This window comes from Phyllobates terribilis, unplaced genomic scaffold (assembly GCF_046119375.1).
Source record: "Phyllobates terribilis strain yellow unplaced genomic scaffold, ASM4611937v1 Scaffold_261__1_contigs__length_2674298, whole genome shotgun sequence".
Classification (NCBI taxonomy): Eukaryota; Metazoa; Chordata; class Amphibia; order Anura; family Dendrobatidae; genus Phyllobates; species Phyllobates terribilis.
In genome coordinates this window covers 686,582-709,801 of record NW_027363021.1, presented here as the reverse complement: position 1 = coordinate 709,801, position 23,220 = coordinate 686,582, and the positions used below count along the sequence as shown (strand labels likewise).

Here is a 23,220-nt window from a genome sequence, read left to right as displayed (position 1 = left end):
TTACACTTCTGCCCAGTGTCCCTCTGAGGTAATAACTCTGGAACGCTTCCACGGATCCCCCTGATTCTGAGACTGTTTTTTCCTGACATATTGTACTTCATGATAGTGATAAAAGTTGTTCAATATGACTTGCATTTATTTGTGAAAAAAACGGAAATTTGGTGAAAATTTAGCAATTTTCCAAGTTTTAATTCTTATGACCTTAAATCAGAGAGATGTCACACAAAATAGTTAATAACATTTCCCACATGTCTACTTTACATCTGCATCATTTTGGAAACATAATTTTATTTTTGTTAGGAAGTTATAAGGATTAAAAATTGACCAGCAATTTCTCATTTTTCCAACAAAATTTACAAAACCATTTTTTTTTTTTTAAGGGAACACATCACATTTGAAGTGACTTTGGGGGGCCTATATGACAGAAAATGCCCAAAAGTGACATAGTTCTAAAAACTGCACCCCTCAAGGTGCTTAAAACCACATTCAAGAAGTTTATTAACCCTTCAGGTGCTTCACAGGAATTAATGGAACGTGGAAGGAAAAAATGAACATTTTACTTTTTTTTTCACAAAAATTTTACTTTATCCCCAATTTGTTTTATTTTCACAAGGGTTACAGGAGAAAATGGACCCTAAATTGTGTTGCGCAATTTCTCCTCAGTACACCGCTACCCCATTTGTGGAAGAAAACCACTGTTTGGGCGCACGGCAGGGCTCGGAAGGGAAGGAGCACAGTTTGACTTTTCAAACACAAAAATGGCTGGAATCGAGAGCTGCCGCCATGTCGCTTTTGGAGATCCCCGATGTGCGTAAACAGTGGAAACCTTCCACAAGTGACGCCGTTTTGGAAACTAGATCCCCCAAGGAATGTTAGCTGTGCGGGGTGCACCTTGTGCTCCCAGGTGCTTCACAGAAGCTTATAATGTAGAGCCGTGAAAATAAAAAGTTACATTTTTCCCACAAAAATGTTCATTTAGCCCCAAATTTTGCATTTTCACAATGGTAACAGGAGAAAATGCACTGTAAAATGTATTGTGCAATTTCTCCTGAGTACGCCAATACCCCATATGTGGATGAAAACTACTGTTTGGGCGCACGGCAAGGCTCGGTAGAAAAGGAGTGCCATTTGACTTTTTAAATGCAAAATTAGCTGGATCATTAGCCGACGCCATGTTGGGTTTGGAGAGCCCCTGATGTGCCTAAACAGTGGAAACTCCCTCAGAAGTGACACCATTTTAGAAATTATACCCCTTTGGGAATTTATCTGCAAGTGTAGTGAGTTTTCCAGATACAAGCAGCAGTGGATGTTGCTGAGTGAAAATTGCAAATCTGCATTGTAGTGACCAGTATGTTGTAGTCCTCCGTACGCTGTAGCCCCCAATACATTGTAGTGACCAGTACATTGTGTCCAGCCCATGCTTCTGGAGACACACACCTGTAATTTAGGCCGGCTGTCATCACTACAGAAAGGCCAAACATGTGGACGCTAAATGTGGTTTAGGCTCAGATGACTGCCTTCTGGACATCTGTCAAGTCAGCAGTCTTCCCTATAATTCTGGAGCCTACTGAAACAGACTAAGGTGCCTTTTTAAATGCTTCGGAAGCCTTTGCAGGTGTTTTTTGTTAATTATTCTAATTTACTGAGATAATGACTTTTGTGTTTTCATTGGATGTAACCCATAATCATCAACATTAACAGGAATAAACGCTTGAAATAGATCACTCTGTAATGACTCTATATAATATGAGTTTCACTTTTTGTATTGAAGAATTGAAATGAATTAACTTTTTGATGATATTCTAATTGTGTGAGAAGCACCTGTAAATGCGAGTATTATAACACTATTGCAATACTGCACCCCTGTATATTCCCCCTGGAGTTCACCAAATTCTGTATTATACATAGTAGACGAAACATAATAAATTCAGATACACGGCTGCTAGATATTAATTGAATTCTTTATTGGCTTCATACAAGATATCAAATGTAGAATTTCCCACCAGTCGTGTGGGGCAATAGTCATGTGGCCCTGATGATGATGGGCTCACGGAGAGTCGTCCGTCAGAACTCAGGAGAGGAAAAACCCCCGGTGGAGGAAACCTCTAGGGAACCATGTCTGAGGGCCTGCCCTTCCCTTGGGCGGTGCTGGATGATGGCAGCTTGTGTTGTAGATCGGAGTTGATGCAGCAGAAAATTCACTTATTCAGTGATTACATCTGACTGCAGAAAGTAATGAGAACAGAGACCGAGCCCGGAATCTGCCTCGTCCTGAAGTGCGGCTCCTCTGCTCCTGACATGGCGGCCGCCACATCATTGACTTCTTATAGCCGTCACCTCCAGCTGTACCCCGTCTTCTTAGTGGGACCCCAGCTCGCTTATAGTGATCTGTAGAAAGAGGGAACAGAACTGATCATGGAGCAGCCGAATATTTAATATCCGAGACGTTCACACGATTTACTCCCGGTCACTGCTGCTCAGTACACTCCTCTTACCTGGATTATATTTGGTCCATGGTGATGACAGAAACACCGACACTTGTTATAGCTGCGGGGGTCATTCTTGTTCTGGTTCACACCTCTGTGTACAAAATAACAGAAAACCCCTTATAATCCTGCTATAATTAATCTCTTAATACATCTTTATAGGGGCTGGAGCTAAGCTTTACTGATAAACGGCTCCAATAATGGCAGCGCCCCCCCCATCATATTTATACATTCACTATATTGAGGGTATTATGGAAAGTCCATGGTTACTTACTGGTGCAGGCTGGTCTGTGGTCCAGGGTCGTGTCCGGTTGAAGGTCAGGGCGATCTTGTGGACCGTCATTGACTCTACATGCCGTTTATAGGCATGGAGTCACTTCCTGACCTTTTTGGGAAATGCGCTGATCCTGCCGGTCTGCAGGCAGGATATCAGATGAGTCCTCATCAACCGATGCCGGAACTCTGCTCTGGGTTCACCGCCATCTGCTATAAGCTCGTAGGCAAACGCTATGGCGAATAAGCCACAGTCATAGCTGTTCCTCTGCTGATCCACATCGATAAATGTCAGATGTTTCAGGGGCTCTTCGACCACTTCACTGTACAGGTTGATAATCTGCTCACAGATGGACGGAGTCAGATTTCCGGAGTTGATGCTGTCGGCCACAAAGATTTGGCCATTTTTGTAGCAGGTGGTCAGCCAGTGCACCCTCTCCTCATCATAGTGGATTTGTACAGCATTCTTCAGTACACTGTACCCTGGCACTAGAAGAGCGCAGGGGGGCTGCAGGCCATCAAAACCGTCAAACTGACTCTGCAGCAGGTCCTGGGCCATCATGACGATCTCATCATCCAGGAAGCCTTCCTCCCCTTTGCTCAGCAGGATGGTTAACTGCTCTGGAGACAGGATGTCCTCCTGTTTCCCGATATCGGGCATCTCCACTTGTGGGGTCTCCATCTCCGGGGTTACCTCTCTCAGTAGATCAGAAAGGTTTTCTGTAGCAGCTCTCTTGGCCGGTGGCAGCATCTTGGGCTGACTGTCCTCGGAGGTTGGTGCTTTTCTTTTTAGATTGTCCCGGGGTCTTGTTTGTAGCAGCCCCTCGTGTACATTCTGGATCGGCAAGATCCTCTCCACTTTCTGCAATGCTGGCAGTGGATTCAGTATCACCTACTATGTAGGTTGGGCTCTTCTCACCGCTGTCTTGGCTGATGACTTGGTCTTTACGTCTGGTTATAGCAACTGACCTGAAGCGCCTGACTACTGTAATGGTGGCAGATTTCGTGGCCAGGAAGGAATCCTTCAGCAGTGTTCTCCAATTGCGATGGGATTTCCTGAATCGGGTCAGAAGGCTAAAGCCAATTGACTTGCAGGAAGAGAGAGCCTTGACCAGCAGCCGCTGGCCATAACGGGGACGTCCATGAATCCTCATGATGGCGTCGCTTTCTTTCTCCTTCTTTCTCCTTCTTTCTCCTTTTATTCCTTTAGCTTTGTGTATCCAATAAAGAGTCACACAAAAGACAGCCCCGGCTCTGCGCTCAGGCATTCTATACACTTTACTCCCATTGTGATGTCATAGAGCCGATGATGACACCAGAGTTCCATGTAGATCGTGACATCACCGCCATGTAGATGATGACATCACAGCTCCAGGCCCAGCTGCTAAGGGCTCCCCAGTAAGATTGATGGTGACTCTACAGCTACATGCAGTTATTTTCTAACCCTTGTTCACACATTTTCAGCCGCATTCTCCATATATTGGAATGAGGAGGCGCGTCTGTGTGTAGCCAAATCTCCACCGACGTATATAGAGATTGCAATAGGGGGGTATTGGTGGTTTATGGCACTTGCTGTAAAGAGTAAGTGCACAGTATGACCCATGTTACATGTAGTTTTACCAGAAAGGTTTGCAATTGAACTTGTTAAAGGCGTCATGTTTTTACAGTATGTTCACACGTTGCGTTTTTGCTGCTGTTTTTTTCTGCAGCCAAAACTTGATGTCTTGATAGTAAAAAAGCTGCAGACAAAAAACAGTTTTTTATTGCGTCTTTTTGCTGCGTTCTTCAGGATCCCAAAGTTCAGCTTTGCTTCCACCATACAAGCATGAGCAATGCAAGGTGTTAGGCCACCAACAACAGACGGATGTGACACCAGAAAACATTTTGGGGAAAAGGGGCAATTTGATACAATTATTTAGTGGAACAAGATTTTTATGTCTGAAAAACTAGTGACTATTCATGAAAAAATACACAATTGGAAGTGTAAAAACAGCTAGGGGAATTGGTCAGTCCTAGTTTACCCAAGACTTGGCGGTGCATTGAGATATCAGGTATTGTTTCCTTTTACACATATCACTAATTTAATTAAAATGTACTAATCCTATCTGCCATCTCGGGTGATGAAACCAAGACATTTAGGTTTAAATGCGGGAAAATCACAGAAATAAATGGGTTTCACGTCCAGCCATACCTGTGTTTTTTTGTTTTTTGTTTTTTTTTTTCACTAAAAGCGCTGTAAGAACTGTTGGCAACGTTTTCTGCTGCATTTCTGCTGCTTTTTTGCACTTGTTACTTTCTATGAGTGAAAAAATGCTGCAAAAATGCTGAAAGAATTAACATGCATCAGTTTTCCAATTCAGTCAGGAAGAGTAAAACAAAAAAGAAGCGTGAACCTGAGATTTCTGAAATCTCCTAGCTTTTGCCGACATTGTAAAAAGCAGCTTTTAATTTGCATAAAAACACAATGTGTGAACATAGCCTTAGGCTGCACTCACATGCTGCTTTCTCTAATCCCCTCCAGGACAGCACCAACAGGAGGTTGCCTCCCCATCCTAATTAGGGACAGGAACCAAGAGGTTAAATAGCCCTTCCCTTCCCTCTAACCTCAGTGTTTTCTTGTCCCTAAGGGATGAAGAGGTTTCCTTCTGTTGCGGCTGTGGCCGGCAATCTACTTCCCCAAAAATCAGTACCTTTCCGCCGGGTAGCCGTGGATCGATCGCCCTGTGCCTTCCTTCCATGTCTGCTCCTCTTTCCTCCCGGCGGGACAGCACCTTCCTCCAGAGCTCATTCAATGCTGGATGGTGAGAAGATATTGGCTGGGGGCCTCCTGTAGCTCCCCAGCCAGTTGCGATGTCTCCCCCTCTCCCTGAGCGCAACGCTCTCCTCCGGTGTATAGCTGGCCGCATGGAGAGCTCATAGGAAGTGACGCGCGCCGGTCCATTCAATGGTTGCGTTCCAGGGTGGAATGCACTGCCATTTTGGAAATTTGAAATTTCAATTAAAAAAGTGCAATAATCAGGATTGGTGGACCTGATATCAGGAGAGGGGGGGCCTCATCCTATTGGATGAGGACAGCGCTGGATCTCAGTTCCTGTATAAAAGGACCCTGATGTAAGACACCATAAGGAAGGACTGAGGTTCTAAAGATGGATGTGTCTGCCCCTAAAGCTGCATCTGCAGAGCCCAGCACAAACTCTGGCCCAGTGAGTATGTCTGGTATGGGTTAGTCCGTCTCGGTGCAGGATCCATTCTTATGTTTTCCCCACCGCCAGGAGGAGCTGAACGATCACGAGTGCACCCTGCTGCTCCTTTCTGAATCTATGGATCGGCGATCTTCGTCCGTGCCGTGGACTTGGTATGTAGTGTCGGAGTGCATGTGTGACCAGTATGCTCCTCCTGGCGGTGGTCTTGCAGCCATTGAAGGGCAAAGGGCATGTGCGACTGGCCCCTCTATTAACTCCTCCTGGCGGAGGCAGGGTGCATGTGTGGCTGACTGCTCTGTTAACTCCTCCTGACTTAGGCTGGGGGCATATGTGACCGGCCCCTCTGTTAACTCCTCCTGGCAGAGGCAGGGTGCATGTATGACCGGCCGCTCTGTTAACTCCTCCTGACTTAGGCAGGGGGCATATGTGACCGGCCCCTCTGTTAACTCCTTCTGGCAGAGGCAGGGTGCATGTATGACCGGCCGCTCTGTTAACTCCTCCTGGCGGTGGTCTTCTGGCTCAGGAATACTGAGGCCACCAGTGGTGGTATCCGCTGCATACGTTATGATTGATCTCGTCTCTTCCAATCATCATCTAATTCACCAGATTTTTAATATACCGTATATACTCGAGTGTAAGCCGAATTTTTCAGCACATTTTTTGTTCTGATAAAGCCCCTCTCTGCTTATACTCTGGTATATACTCGAGTATATAGAAATTCTGGTGGTGTGTAGTGGTGGGGCAGGTTGTGACGGTGGAGAAGCGGGGCACACACAGTAGCCGCTGCTGCAGCTACCACGTGTGCCCGCTGCTAAAGAGAAATTAATATTCCCTCTTCTCCACTCCCATGGAGAAGGATGAATATTCATTCTCTTTAGTAGCGGACACAGAGAAGCGTTGAGCCGCAGTTCCTGCTGACAGTGCCCGCTACTAAAGAGAGTGCATATTCACTCTTCTCCACGCCCATAGTCCCAGCGTGGAGAGGAGTGAATGTGCCAGCAGCTCAGCGTCTGAGAGCGCATGGCAGTGACGTCATGCGCTGCTCAGATGCTGACATGAGCTGCTGCAGCAGAAAAGGACGCAGAGCAGAGGTGAGGAAGGAAGGTGAGTATAAGGGTATGTGCACATGGGCGTTATTCGCAGCGCTTTGAACGCCGTGTACTTTATTGGGGATGAGGGGGCATGCATACCAGAATTGGGGGATGAGGGGTGCCATACATACCAGAATTGGGGGATGAGGGGTGCCATACATACCAGAATTGGGGGATGAGGGGTGCCATACATACCAGAATTGGGGGATGAGGGGTGCCATACATACCAGAATTGGGGGATGAGGGGTGCCATACATACCAGAATTGGGGGATGAGGGGTGCCATACATACCAGAATTGGGGGATGAGGGGTGCCATACATACCAGAATTGGGGGATGAGGGGTGCCATACATACCAGAATTGGGGGATGAGGGGTGCCATACATACCAGGATTGGGGGATGAGGGGTGCCATTCATACCAGGATTGGGGGATGAGGGGTGCCATTCATACCAGGATTGGGGATGAGGGGGCATGCATATCAGAAATGGGGGATGAGGGGTGCCATACATACCAGAATTGGGGGATGAGGGGTGCCATACATATCAGAATTGGGGGATGAGGGGTGCCATACATACCAGAATTGGGGGATGAGGGGTGCCATACATACCAGAATTGAGGGATGAGGGGTGCCATACATACCAGAATTGGGGGATGAGGGGTGCCATACATACCAGGATTGGGGATGAGGGGTGCCATAAATACCAGGATTGGGGATCAGGGCTGCCATGCGTACCAGGATTGGGGATGAGGGGGCCATGCGTACCAGGATTGGGGATAAGGGGGCCTCCTCAGGACCAAGGGGTGAGATGCTGCTTCTCGAGAGGCCCTGACCTCCTCAAGACGAGGGGGTGAGACGCTGCTTCTCGAGAGGCCCTGACCTCCTCAAGACGAGGGGGTGAGATGCTGCTTCTCTAGAGGCCCCAACATCCTCAAGAAGAGGGGGTGAGAGGCCCCAACCTCCTTAAGACGAGGGGGTAAGACGCTGCTTCTCGAGCCCCAACCTCCTTAAAACGAGGGGGTAAGATGCTGCTTCTCGAGAGACCCCCGACCACTTCAGGAAGAGGGGGTGAGACGCAGTGAAGACCTGCTACAGTATTTATTGTACAAGAATGAAGTATGAAAATTGTACAAAGTACCTTCGTCCTCGTCCTCGCTGACGTGCATGCTCACAGCCGTGTTTGGGGAGTCTGTCCATTCAAAGTAAACCCCAAAACCAATGTCAAAGTTATCTGTGGCAAACTCCCAGAAAAGATAGGAGCCCTCCTCGTGTGTGGGGACCCGGACTGTGACCATCTCTCCTCTTCCGACGGTGATGACTGAATCCGCGTCCTGCTGGATCTTCTCTTTGAAGTCTTTAATTTGGGGTCTTGTCCACGTGGATGGGGCAGCAATGACCGGCATGGACTCTGTAGAGAGAAGGAAGTGGAAAAATAATGAGCAAACATAAATCATTAGCCAATGTCCAGGTATCGTCTGATTGTCCACCCAACAGACCCCAACCCCACTGAGGTCAATAGGACGCACCTTTAGGCCCGTTCTCCAGCAGGTCTTCCAGCGGGGTCGGACTCCAGTTCTGTCTCAGCATTGTCTATGTGTGGGTGGGTTTGTCCGTTGACCGAGGGGGCTTCTCCGGAGCCGGTGATGCTTCCCATGTTCATCTTGGATGGAGAACTGACAGGGGAGCTGGTTCCTGCCGAAAGTGCCTCCTGCTGTTTCTGTAAGGCCGAGAGGGTAAGGAGAGGGTAACACCACGTCATTTATGAGCATTCTTCATTTCTTGTATGCTGCGAAGCAAAACTGCAGTGTAAAGCATGAGGGGAAGAACAAAGAAGCTTAACTTCTAATGAGGCAGCGTTTCAGACAACCACAGGCTCCAATAGACGCTGCACACAAATCCCACTGTCTTCCACTTATAAACGCTGCATCTAATCAACCAGCTACTCAGCGCACCACCACCATCAAGAGCAAAACTCAGCCGCGCAATTTTTTTCTTACTAAAAACAATTAGTTAATTAGTTCAGGTTCCAGGGAGCGTAAAGTGCAGGGTTTATTTTCTACATCAAAACCCGCAATAGCAATCTACTCTGATTATCGTATTTTTACAGCTGTTTTTACCCCATTTATTGTTGAAGATCTGAAGGTTTTATTAATTCTGTACAAGAAGCGAGGGCATTTTTTCATGCATTTTTTCGACTCTACAGGAAAAAATAAACAAACCAAAAAACCACAAATTTCAGCAACGTCTTTAGATGCACAGCGGCCAGGAGTTTTCCGGGAAGCACAAGAAGTTTGCTCTAACTTTTAAACCAGTGTTTCCAAAACTCCAGTCCTCACGGCCCCCACAGGTCATGTTTCAGGATCTTCTTCGTATTACACAGGTGAGAGAATTCCTGATGCCTTGATAGTATTACACAGGTGATGGAAATACTAAGGAAATCCTGAAAACATGACCTATGGGGGCCGTGAGGACTGGAGTTTGGGAAACACCGTTTTAAACACAGGGGATTTTCTGCCAAAAAAACCAAACCCTGCAGCATTTATGCTACGTGGGAACATGGTCCGACAGGTAAATGCAGCTCAGAGCAGCGAGGCTCGGGGGTCTGTGTGCTGCGTCTACCTGTTGCTGAGCGAGCTGCACTTGGTACAGCTGCTGCATGTACTGCTGGTAGTGCTGTTCCTGCAGCTGCCGGATCAGGAGCTGCTGTTGCTCGAAGTTCCCCGGGTACTGCTGCGCTGCGTACTGCTGAAACTGCACCGCTGTCTGCGAGTTCAGGGCGGCCATGATCTGCTGCCTGCAAAAAAAAAAATAGAATTAAGATTTGAAACACAAATGCACGGTCCTGCCCTAATGACTGCTGCACCCGCCATTGCCTGTGGCCGGCAGAGCTTTAGTAATTTTCCATTAAAATGAATGTGACAGGGCTCCGTGGACCCCATTGTTGGTGACCCCAGCGCATGTACCCTCCAACCGGTCACCAGCATTGCATACAACAGACTGCTCCTTGCACTATGGCTCATACTACGAGGGTCCTGAATGAGTGACCCACCCAAAAATATCCTTTAAGAAAGATGAGTGACTTCCGATGGGAGTACTTACTTCTGCTGTTCCATTCTAAACCGTTCATCCTCCGCTCGCATCCTCTCTTCCTCCTCTCTCCGCAGCCTCTGCTCCTCTTCTTTCCTCCGCTTCTCCTCCTCTCGCTGCAGCCGCTGCCGCTCCTCCTCTTCCCGCCGTCTCCGCTCCTCCTCTTCTCTCCTGTAAAGTCAGCAGATGACGCTTTACACTGAACTATGTCGGACATGATTTTTGTAGCAGCGTCAACCGTTCTCACTTCCTGAGACTTAAAGCAGAAGTCCGGTCCATGATCCCTCCGGTCTTACATACGGACTGCTCCGTAAATCCATAATCACCGACTCCAGCTACAGTGGTGGCCAAAAGTATTGGCACCCCTGCAATTCTGTCAGATAATACTCCGTTTCTTCCTGAAAATGATTGCAATCACAAATTCTTTGGTATTATTATCTTCATTTAATTTGTCTTCAATGAAAAAACACAAAAAGAATTGTCCTAAAGCCAAATTGGATACAATTCCACACCCAACCTAAAAAACGGGGTGGACAAAAGTATTGGCACTGTTTGAAAAATCATGTGATGCTTCTCTAATACGTGTAATTAACAGCACCTGTAACTTACCTGTGGCACCTAACAGGTGTTGGCAATAACTAAATCACACTTGCAGCCAGTTAACATGGATTAAAGTTGACTCAACCTCTGTCCTGTGTCCTTGTGTGTACCACATTGAGCATGGAGAAAAGAAAGAAGACCAAAGAACTGTCTGAGGACTTGAGAAACCAAATTGTGAGGAAGCATGAGCAATCTCAAGGCTACAAGTCCATCTCCAAAGACCTGAATGTTCCTGTGTCTTCCGTGCGCAGTGTCATCAAGAAGTTTAAAGCCCATGGCACTCTGACAGAATTGCAGGGGTGCCAATACTTTTGGCCACCACTGTATACTGCAATTTGTACTGGAGTAGAAGGTAACCTGAAAGATGCCTCATGTCCTGTCAGTCTCATACTGCTGTTTTGTCCCCCATGCTTTACACTGCAGGTTGGATTCTATGTATTGAACTTAGTCAAAGTTGAAGAACTCCTGCGGCTTTAAGTTAGTGATATGATAGGGATTTGATACCACTTAAGGCAGTTGGAAATTTTACAAAATTGACCCATAAAAAACAAATATTTCTCGCCTGATGACTCCTTCACTTCTCCCGTGCTCACACTCTGGCGGCCATCACTTTTTTTCCTACAGCGATGATGTTGTATATAATCCATGTGACTGCTGCAGTCGATCACTGGTTTCTACGGTCTCATGCTGTACTTGCCAGTGATTGGCTGCAGGAAACAGAAAGCTCCTTTAAACTAACAGACAACCCCTTTAAGTGTGGAAAAACGTGACCCAGATGTCGATCATCATCTATCTTGTGAGATAGCGACTGCTGTTAACCTCTGCTATAGACTGGAGCGGAAAGATTTGCAGGACCCTGGTCCGGCATCCATAGAAAACCGCTGCAAACCATCTCCTATCTATCAGCATCACCAGCGCCTCTTCTGGTAGAGTTGGGTGGGTTCACTGCACAATTTGCAGAGCGGTCCCTTTAAGAACGTCTCCAGTAACTATTAGTGCTGGAGTTGTTTTCAGGTACCTGTCTGCAGGTTGTGCGTCACCTTGCTGCTCAGCCCCATTCACTTTAATAGAACTGAGCTGCAATACCAGGCACAGCCTGTGGACACGTGTGGCGCTGTCGGGAACAAACCAGCAGTTACCGTGCAGCACCGATGCCGGATGTACGGATTGGAGGGATTAGTACCTTTTTCTCTCCTGCTCTTCTTTTTCTATTTTATGGGATGTGACGTATGTGGAGAAGAGGTGGCAGCATCTGTTCAGGAGGGTGACAAACTCCGTCATGGCTTCCTGCTTGCTTAGGTTGCCCAGGGCCGTCCATTCTTTCCTGTGAGAAAGACGACAGTGTGTGAACGACGCTCAGAGGGAGCAAAGGCTTCTATGAAGAGGTTAGAAACGCGTCGTCGTTCAGTTTTATGCAAGAAACAGTCTGCAGTTTTCTATTAAACTTTGCATTTCAATTCCTATTTTTTTTTTTGGACACATCAGATCGATGCATGCCCATGATGGAAAATCTGTTGCCGTTTTGCGTACACAGCTCCCATAAATGCTCATGGTAATGAGGTTCACCCTGCAGTCGCTGACTGCTACTTTAGTGGTGAAAAATATACAATGGCAGGATCAGACTACATATGTAGTGTAGTCTGTAACCATGGAGACACACAGATCTGCATCAGTGCTGTGTATACAAAACGGTAAGAAAACGTTAGGCTATTTACAAAGTGGCTACTTTTTTATAGGAATGTGATACAGTGAAACAAACCACACGACGTTCGTTACCTCCTATCGTTGCCCAGGACATCGAAGAAGCCGACTTCGGGGCACGTGTCGGGGTTGTACGGTCCCAGGAGGACTTGTTTGTGCAGAGCCACCAGCCTCAGCTTCTCCTCCTAGGTTGGATGGAAAGCTTTCCCGTCCTTCTCTGTAAAAAAATACAGAAGGAAAATGGTTAGGAGACCCATCACATGTACCAAACTGCGTGTGCCGCCATATAATGCTCCACAAAAACTGTAATAAGACAGTGATAGGACCGCTAAAGCCACCTGACCCCAGTGTGCAGTAATCAGACCCTGCAATACTGAGTAATATCTGTGCACCACACATAATACAATCCACTTTCCAGTAATTGGACCCAGAACGATAAAATTAAATTCTTACAGGGTGATTCCTTAAATACCTTGTAAAAGTCCCTGAGCTCCCCCGATTCTGCAGCTCTTTTCCGTTTTTTGCTGCGTCGCTCCATTGCAGAGATTTTAACATTTGCGTCTTTTGGAGCGCTGCATGTGAAATCTCTGCTTGTAGTGCAACAGGCTGTTTCTTCTCTGCTTCCACAGATCAGGAGAAGATCTAGTAGTCGAGCATGTGATCATTGGCAGCGTCTTGGAGGGAGGGGTGAAAGTGCGTACTCCCAAATAAGACTGAAAAAATGCAAAGTTGTACTGCAAAGCAGAGATTTCACATACTGCACTCCGAAAGCAACAAATGTGAGTATCTCTGCAATGGAGCGACGCAGTGCAAAACGGCAAAAAAGCAGCAGGGTTCAGGAGAGCTCAGGGGTTTTTAACAGATATGTAACTAAATTTTTTAAGGCCGAGTGACAAAACCAAAAATATTTTTATATGCATCTCCAAAAGTACAGCCTAGTTTCCCTGCAGCCACATTAAATGTTGTGATACTGTACTGTGTGCCAAATGATAAAGGCAGCTCAGCTAAACCTGACTGTATGAATACAGTAGCCACCAAAAGTTTTGCTTTTTTTTTTTTAATTGTGATTGCTTCTGTTTGGTTGTTGTGAGGCCATTTTTCTGGTGATTTTAGTTAACTGGAAGCAAATGATTGTCAGCTATCAGGACACAAATTGTGTTGGACATTGTTTTATCACTTTATGTGTTAGTTTTCAACATTTGCTGGGACAAATGTTTTGCATATTTTGTTATGGGCAGTCGAATTTTGCCTAAATTTAGTTTTTTTGCGTTTTTAGGTTAAAAACATGGCAGAGACAAAGCCAAATTTATCACCAGATGTCAGGAAGCTTATTATTCTGGGAGTGAAGTCAGGGAAAAGCCATAAAGAGGCAGCTATGGAATTCACCTGTTCTCAGAGTCAAGTGTCAGGTATATTAAAGAAAGAAAAAGAAGGTTCTGGAACAGCCGACAAACCTAGAAGTGGACGACCAGGGAGAACTTCCTCCAGAGTTGATCACATTATAAAGAAAAAGTCAGTATCTGATGTCCACAAAATGAACAAAGAATATGGGGTCAAAGTGAGTCGCGAGGACTAAGCAGTAGGGCTGAATGCACGAGTTCCAGTCAAGAAGCCTTTCATCTCTGCAAAGAACCGGAAGGTCCGACTTGTGTTTGCCAAAGAACACGGCCAACGGAAAGAGACAGATTGGTCTAAGGTGTTGGGGTCGGATGAATCCAAGTTCAATCTGTTTGGTAGTGATGGCAAGAATATAACTACTATAATACAGCCCCCTATGTACAAGAATATAACTACTATAATACTGACCTATGTACAAGAATATAACTACTATAATTCTGCCCCCTATGTACAAGAATACAACTACTATAATACTGCCCTCTATGTACAAGAATATAACTACTATAATAATGCTCCTAATGTACAAGAATATAACTACTATAATACAGCTCCTATGTACAAGAATATTACTATAATACTGCTTCTTATGTACAAGAATACAACTACTATAATACTGCCCCTATATACAAGAATACAACTACTATAATACCGCCCTCTATGTACAAGAATATAACTACTATAATACTGCTCCCTATGTACAAGAATACAACTACTATAATACTGCTCCCTATGTACAAGAATACAACTACTATAATACTGCCCCTATATACAAGAATATAACTACTATAATACTGCCCCTATGTATAAGAATATAACTACTATAATACTGACTCTGTATAAGAATATAACTGCTATAATACTGCTCCTGTATAAGGATATAACTGCTATGATACTGCCCCTGTATAAGAATATAACTGCTATGATACTGTCCCTGTATAAGAATATAACTACTATAATACTGCCTCTGTATAAGAATATAACTGCTATGATACTGCCCCTGTATAAGAATATAACTGCTATGATACTGCCCCTGTAAAAGAATATAACTGCTATGATACTGCCCCTGTATAAGAATATAACTGCTATGATACTGCCCCTGTATAAGAATATAACTGCTATGATACTGCCCCTGTATAACAATATAACTGCTATAATACTGCCCCTGTATAAGAATATAACTGCTATAATACTGGTCCTGTATAAGAATATAACTGCTATGATACTGCCCCTGTATAAGAATAGAACTGCTATGATACTGCCCCAGTATAAGAATATAACTACTGTAATACTGTCCCCATGTACAAGAATATAACTGCTATAATACTGCTCCTGTATAAGAATATAACTGCTATGATACTACCCCTGTATAACAATATAACTGCTATGATACTGCCCCTGTATAAGAATATAACTGCTATGATACTGTCCCTGTATAAGAATATAACTGCTATAATACTGCTCCTGTATAAGAATATAACTGCTATGATACTGCCCCAGTATAAGAATATAACTACTGTAATACTGTTCCCTATGTACAAGAATATAACTGCTATAATACTGCTCCTGTATAAGAATATAACTGCTATGATACTGCCCCTGTATAAGAATATAACTGCTATAATACTGCTCCTGTATAAGAATATAACTGCTATGATACTGCCCCTGTATAAGAATATAACTGCTATGATACTGCCCCTGTATAAGAATATAACTGCTATGATACTGCCCCTGTATAAGAATATAACTGCTATAATACGGCTCCTGTATAAGAATATAACTGCTATGATACTGCCCCAGTATAAGAATATAACTACTGTAATACTGTCCCCATGTACAAGAATATAACTGCTATAATACTGCTCCTGTATAAGAATATAACTGCTATGATACTACCCCTGTATAAGAATATAACTGCTATGATACTGCTCCTGTATAAGAATATAACTGCTATGATACTGCCCCTGTATAAGAATATAACTGCTATGATACTGCCCCTGTATAAGAATATAACTGCTATGATACCGCCCCAGTATAAGAATATAACTACTGTAATACTGTTCCCTATGTACAAGAATATAACTGCTATAATACTGCTCCTGTATAAGAATATAACTGCTATGATACTGCCCCTGTATAAGAATATAACTGCTATAATACTGCTCCTGTATAAGAATATAACTGCTATGATACTGCCCCTGTATAAGAATATAACTGCTATGATACTGCCCCTGTATAAGAATATAACTGCTATGATACTGCCCCTGTATAAGAATATAACTGCTATAATACTGCTCCTGTATAAGAATATAACTGCTATGATACTGCCCCAGTATAAGAATATAACTACTGTAATACTGTCCCCATGTACAAGAATATAACTGCTATAATACTGCTCCTGTATAAGAATATAACTGCTATGATACTACCCCTGTATAAGAATATAACTGCTATGATACTGCTCCTGTATAAGAATATAACTGCTATGATACTGCCCCTGTATAAGAATATAACTGCTATGATACTGCCCCAGTATAAGAATATAACTACTGTAATACTGTTCCCTATGTACAAGAATATAACTGCTATAATACTGCTCCTGTATAAGAATATAACTGCTATGATACTGCCCTGTATAAGAATATAACTGCTATAATACTGCCACTGTATATGAATATAACTGCTATGATACTGCCCCTGTATAAGGATATAACTGCTATGATACTGCCCCTGTATAAGAATATAACTGCTATAATACTGCCCCTGAATAAGAATATAACTGCTATGATACTGCCCCTGTATAAGAATATAACTGCTATGATACTGTCCCTGTATAAGAATATAACTGCTATGATACTGCTCCTGTATAAGAATATAGCTGCTATGATACTGCCCCTGTATAAGAATATAACTGCTATGATACTGCCCCTGTATAAGAATATAACTGCTATAATACTGCCCCTGAATAAGAATATAACTGCTATGATACTGCCCCTGTGTAAGAATATAACTGCTATGATACTGCCCCTGTGTAAGAATATAACTGCTATGATACTGCCCCTGTATAAGAATATAACTGCTATGATACTGCCCCTGTATAAGAATATAACTGCTATAATACTGCCCCTGTATAAGAATATAACTGCTATGATACTGCCCCTGTATAAGAATATAACTGCTATAATACTGCCCCTGTATAAGAATATAACTGCTATAATACTGCTCCTGTATAAGAATATAACTGCTATGATACTGCCCCTGTATAAGAATATAACTGCTATAATACTGCTCCTGTATAAGAATATAACTGCTATGATACTGCCCCTGTATAAGAATATAACTGCTATGATACTGCCCCTGTATAAGAATATAACTGCTATGATACTGCCCCTGTATAAGAATATAACTGCTATAATACTGCTCCTGTATAAGAATATAACTGCTATGATACTGCCCCAGTATAAGAATATAACTACTGTAATACTGTTCCCTATGTACAAGAATATAACTGCTATAATACTGCTCCTGTATAAGAATATAACTGCTATGATACTACCCCTGTATAAGAATATAACTGCTATGATACTGCTCCTGTATAAGAATATAACTGCTATGATACTGCCCCTGTATAAGAATATAACTGCTATGATACTGCCCCAGTATAAGAATATAACTACTGTAATACTGTTCCCTATGTACAAGAATATAACTGCTATAATACTGCTCCTGTATAAGAATATAACTGCTGTGATACTGCCCTGTATAAGAATATAACTGCTATAATACTGCCACTGTATATGAATATAACTGCTATGATACTGCCCCTGTATAAGGATATAACTGCTATGATACTGCCCCTGTATAAGAATATAACTGCTATAATACTGCCCCTGAATAAGAATATAACTGCTATGATACTGCCCCTGTATAAGAATATAACTGCTATGATACTGCCCCTGTATAAGAATATAACTGCTATGATACTGCTCCTGTATAAGAATATAGCTGCTATGATACTGCCCCTGTATAAGAATATAACTGCTATGATACTGCCCCTGTATAAGAATATAACTGCTATAATACTGCCCCTGAATAAGAATATAACTGCTATGATACTGCCCCTGTGTAAGAATATAACTGCTATGATACTGCCCCTGTATAAGAATATAACTGCTATATACTGCCCCTGTGTAAGAATATAACTGCTATGATACTGCCCTTGTATAAGAATATAACTGCTATATTACTGCCCCTGTATAAGAATATAACTGCTATGATACTGCTCCTGTATAAGAATATAGCTGCTATGATACTGCCCCTGTATAAGAATATAACTGCTATAATACTGCCCCTGTATAAGAATATAACTGCTATGATACTGCCCCTGTATAAGAATATAACTGCTATATACTGCCCCTGTATAAGAATATAACTGCTATGATACTGCCCCAGTATAAGAATATAACTGCTATATACTGCCCCTGTATAAGAATATAACTGCTATGATACTGCCCCTGTATAAGAATATAACTGCTATGATACTGCCCCTGTATAAGAATATAACTGCTATGATACTGGTATGAGTGGCGGTATTGCCATCATTATTTGCGCTGTTTTTGTCCTGCATTAATCCCTCCTCGTCTTAAACCTGTTTTGGGCTTAGATGAGGGCTCAGCTCTGGGCGCTTGTATGCGGTGACTTCTCTGGATGCCACATTTCCGGGCACTTGCTCTACAATGGCCTCCCTTCTGTTCCTGTATGGCCTCCGCTGGGTGCGGCCTCACTCGCTGGGAGGAGGTCAGTTACCGGCCTCTGGGCTTGGACCTGGTGCCCTGTAGGTAGCAGCTGTGACTTGGAGGACCCCGGCTATGACTGACTCCTGACAGTGTTCAGGGCCCATCCTGCCGCTATAGTGACTGGCAGACCCGGCCGTACAGGGTTACTGGGCGTTCGCCTCTGAGTGATGGAATCAGCGCGCAGACTATTATTGTCTCAGCCCGGAGCGGTGAGAGCCGGGGCCCTATAATCCGGCACATTCCAGCCGTTCATCCTAATCCGCCTACAGCGGCCGCTAATGTGCGCCCTCCAGGCAGGAGAGGAGGCGAGTCCCCACACCGGCCTCACATGGAGGCTCGCACCATGGGGATCGAAGCTTCAGCATCCCGCCCGCCGGAATAAACTGCACTCGCTTTCTTATATACCTTGCGTTTTTATTCTTCACCATTTACTTCGTCAGGGAATAAAAACATTTAAATAATTGTTACGGAAAAGAGCGCCACCCTGACCCATGGGTTGTATTTGGTATTACAGCTCAGGGTCCTGCAATACCGCCTGTGAGCAGATGTGGCGCTGTTTCTGTACCACAGCAGCCATGTTTTTCCACTCTGAGCAGGGCTGTGTCCAGGAAATCTCTAACCATAGGGATCTGGTTGGAGCGGGCATTTCCCCTTTAAATGTTATGGTCACCTTTGGGGACTTTCTTTTGTATTTAAATCCATTTATTTTTAAGCCAAATATTTTTTGCAATTTGGTTCCATTAAAAATTTTTCACAGTTTGGCTTTTACAGGCTTTTTTAAGTGGCTGTGGAATGAGTCAACTGAGGACCTGTCAGTGAGCTCCTCTCACTGACACAAAGTTCTGCTCAGCTTTCATGTAGGCTCAGTAAAATGACAGCTTAAAGAAAAAAAGGTGCAAGCTCACTGATAAATTCTCAGTTAACTCATTCCGCAGATGTCAGACGCAAAAATTTTAATAAATCCCATTTTTAATAAAATCAAAATATATGCATTTAAGAAAATGTAAAAAATGCCAGGTAAGTGTGAACGATGTCTTGTAGGTGGGCAGGTGGATTGTCTGTACTTACCGTACAGGAGCTGGGAGCACTGGCTGTAGCCTCCTCCATCTCCTCGCACTTGTCTGCCGCCCTCTGGCGGTCGCTGTAGGTCATGGCGCACACGGCGGCTCCGGACTCCACCAGGAACTTACACACCTGGACGTTGTTGCAGGAGGCGGCGCAGTGCAGCGGGGTCCTGACAGCGACACCAAGCGGAGAAAACGACAGAAACCGCCACAGAAAACCCCCTGAAAAACTAGACCGTCTGTCCTCAATCACCCAGACCCTCGGGGGCTCAACTTTTCTATTTCTTGGGCCAAGAATTTTTTTTCTTTTTCTCCCATTGATGCAATCTGGCCGGGGGCTGAGTCACGTGCTGACCGGGGGGGCGGGGTAGTGCTTAATAAGTGCTCTCAGGCCTCTAACAAGGGATGGGGGGGTTTTCTGCCGACCCCTTTAATGCGAGCCGATATTCGGGGCAGCAGCCGGCGCTGTCTGCTGCGTTTACCTTCACTCCGAACTGTACGAGGAACTTTACGATCTCGGTGTGGCCGGCGCACACGGCGGTGTGGGGGGCTGTGAGACCCTCGTCGTTGGGCTGGCTGGGGTCTTCCACCTGCAGATGAGGGGGATGGAGGAGATACAACATTAGTGCTGGCAGAAATCCAGAGCGCGGGAGTCATCAGCACAATAAGCGAAGGAGCGGGACGGGCCGGGAGGACGAGCGCGGTAATGAGGAGGACAAGGGCCGCATTCAGCAGAGGAAAGGAATGAGGGGGGCTTCTAATTCTACCAATCAGAGGCGGATAATATCTGGCTGCGGGACAGGAATGACATCACCGCCCAGCAGCTCTCATCACATTGCCCTCTGTTCACACCTGAGCTGTGTCCACAGTTTATAACTGAAGCAATAACTGTCATAAAGCCGCTGTAAATGGGACAGAAAATCTGCACCAAAATCTGTGCAAAACTTAACTGCAGATTTTAGTGCAGATTTGGCCACAGATTTCACTCTTTGCAAACCATTAAGTGAAATTAGCAGTGACAATCCACACTGAGAACTTGTGTGGGCGCTATATGATGTGTGTTGTAGGTACTGTATAGCGGTAATGTGTGGGCGCTATATGATGTGTGTTGTAGGTACTGTATAGCGGTAATGTGTGGGCGCTATATGATGTGTGTTGTAGGTACTGTATAGCGGTAATGTGTGGGCGCTATATGATGTGTTTTGTAGGTACTGTATAGCGGTAATGTGTGGGCGCTATATGATGTGTGTTGTAGGCACTGTATATAGAGGTAATGTGTGGGCGCTATATTATGTGTGTTGTAGGCACTGTATAGCGGTAATGTGTGGGCGCTATATGATGTGTGTTGTAGGTACTGTATAGCGGTAATGTGAGGGCACTATATGATGCGTGTTGTAGGTACTGTATAGCGGTTATGTGTGGGTATGCTTTGCTTTTTGCTCACGGCCCCGTCGCCTTCTCTCCTCCGGCCTTCGCCCCGTCGCCTTCTCTCCTCCGGCCTTCGCCCCGTCGCCTTCTCTCCTCCGGCCTTCGCCCCGTCGCCTTCTCTCCTCCGGCCTTCGCCCCGTCGCCTTCTCTCCTCCGGCCTTCGCCCCGTCGCCTTCTCGCCTTCGCCCCGTCGCCTTCTCTCCTTCGCCCCGTCGCCTTCTCTCCTCCGGCCTTCGCCCCGTCGCCTTCTCTCCTTCGCCCCGTCGCCTTCTCGCCTTCGCCCCGTCGCCTTCTCTCCTTCGCCCCGTCGCCTGCTCTCCTCCGGCCTTCGCCCCGTCGCCTGCTCTCCTCCGGCCTTCGCCCCGTCGCCTGCTCTCCTCCGGCCTTCGCCCCGTCGCCTGCTCTCCTCCGGCCTTCGCCCCGTCGCCTGCTCTCCTCCGGCCTTCGCCCCGTCGCCTGCTCTCCTCCGGCCTTCGCCCCGTCGCCTGCTCTCCTCCGGCCTTCGCCCCGTCACCTGCTCTCCTCCGGCCTTCGCCCCGTCGCCTGCTCTCCTCCGGCCTTCGCCCCGTCGCCTGCTCTCCTCCGGCCTTCGCACCGTCGCCTTCTCTCCTCTGCCCCGCGCCCCCTCGCCTTCTCTCCTCTGCCTGCGCCGTGCCCCTTCCTCACTAATGTTATTTGCTTTCCTTAGATTTGCTTTCTGACAACATTGTGCTTTCGCTGACCCACGCTGCAGCCGCAGAGGTCGTCCTGCAGATGATCTCGGAGTGTTACCCCCAGGTAATAATAAATACTATTAATTACAGCCCCATCTGTGACCTGAGCAGGTCCACACTAGGCTATGCCACTGGAGATCCTTGGGGACCCCGCTGGCACCACCACAATCTTTTTTGTCACTCTTGGGCTAATGATACATGGGGTAAGAACCAGCGCCCCCCTGTCCATAGGCTGCTTGTGAAATTCTCTATATATTTTTGTAGCTTCAGTCTTTGGACCTGAGTTGTCGTCGTCTCTCCAAGCTGACTGGTTTTGCTCATCTCTTCTACCTGATCCGGCACCTGCAGAGTCTGAACCTCTCCTATAACGAGGTACATCGCCTCCTAGCGCAGGGATCGGGTCTGCTGCCGTCGTGACGTCTTTTCCGATTACCCCGTATATGCCATCGATCGTAGGGTGTAATAATAATATTAGCAAATACCTCCAATTAAAATTGTAGTATTGTTTTTCTGATTAGCTATGTCGCTTACCCCATGTGCACTGCATTGTAGTAGTTTAGGTATCCATGATTACAACCACTAACAACTGGCGCTATATGAGTGGTCCTGACCATAGATACCTAAGCTACTACAATGCCCTGCTCATAGGGTAAGTGACATAGTGAATCAGAAGAACTATACTGTTTTCTAATTGGAGGTATTTTCGAATATTACTATTAGATCTACTACATATTGCGGTAGGATCTTGGCAATAGGCTGTATCTTTGCCTTTAAAAGGATAGTTCAATCTGCTGCATGGTGCGCTACCCCGTGTACCCCAGCTTTATAACTTTCCCCCTGTGAGCCTTCCATCATACCAGTCACCTTTCCTGTCCTGTATTATATCCGCTGTCTCCATTCTTGCAGGACGGACAGTTTTTTAAAGAGAATCTATTTTTTGAGCCAGAAGAACCCCAACCTCTCCCACAGGCAAAGGGAAGTTGTATTCTTCTTTCACTTAACCCCTTTACCCCCGAGGGTGGTTTACACGTTAATGACCCGGTCAATTTTTACAATTCTGACCACTGTCACTTTATGAGGTAATTACTCTGGAACGCTTCAACGGATCCCCCTGATTCTGAGATTGTTTTTTCGTGACATATTGTACTTCATGATTGTGGTAAAATTTCTTCGATATCACTTGCGTTTATTTGTGAAAAAAATGGAAATTTGGCAAAAATTTTGAAAATTTTGCAATTTTCAAAATTTGAATTTTTATGCCCTTAAATCAGAGAGATATCTCACACAAAAGAGTTAATGAATAACATTTCCGACATGTCTACTTTACATCAGCACAATTTTGGAACCAAAATTTTTTTTTGTTAGGGAGCTATAAGGGTTAAAA

The 23,220-nt window shown here is 45.1% G+C and overlaps 1 pseudogene; it reads left to right on the top strand.

Moving 5' to 3' along the window:
- Positions 1-14,752, top strand: part of LOC141219308 (pentatricopeptide repeat-containing protein 1, mitochondrial-like) — a 704,077-nt pseudogene extending 689,325 nt beyond the window's left edge.
- The last annotated feature ends 8,468 nt before the right edge of the window (positions 14,753-23,220 follow it).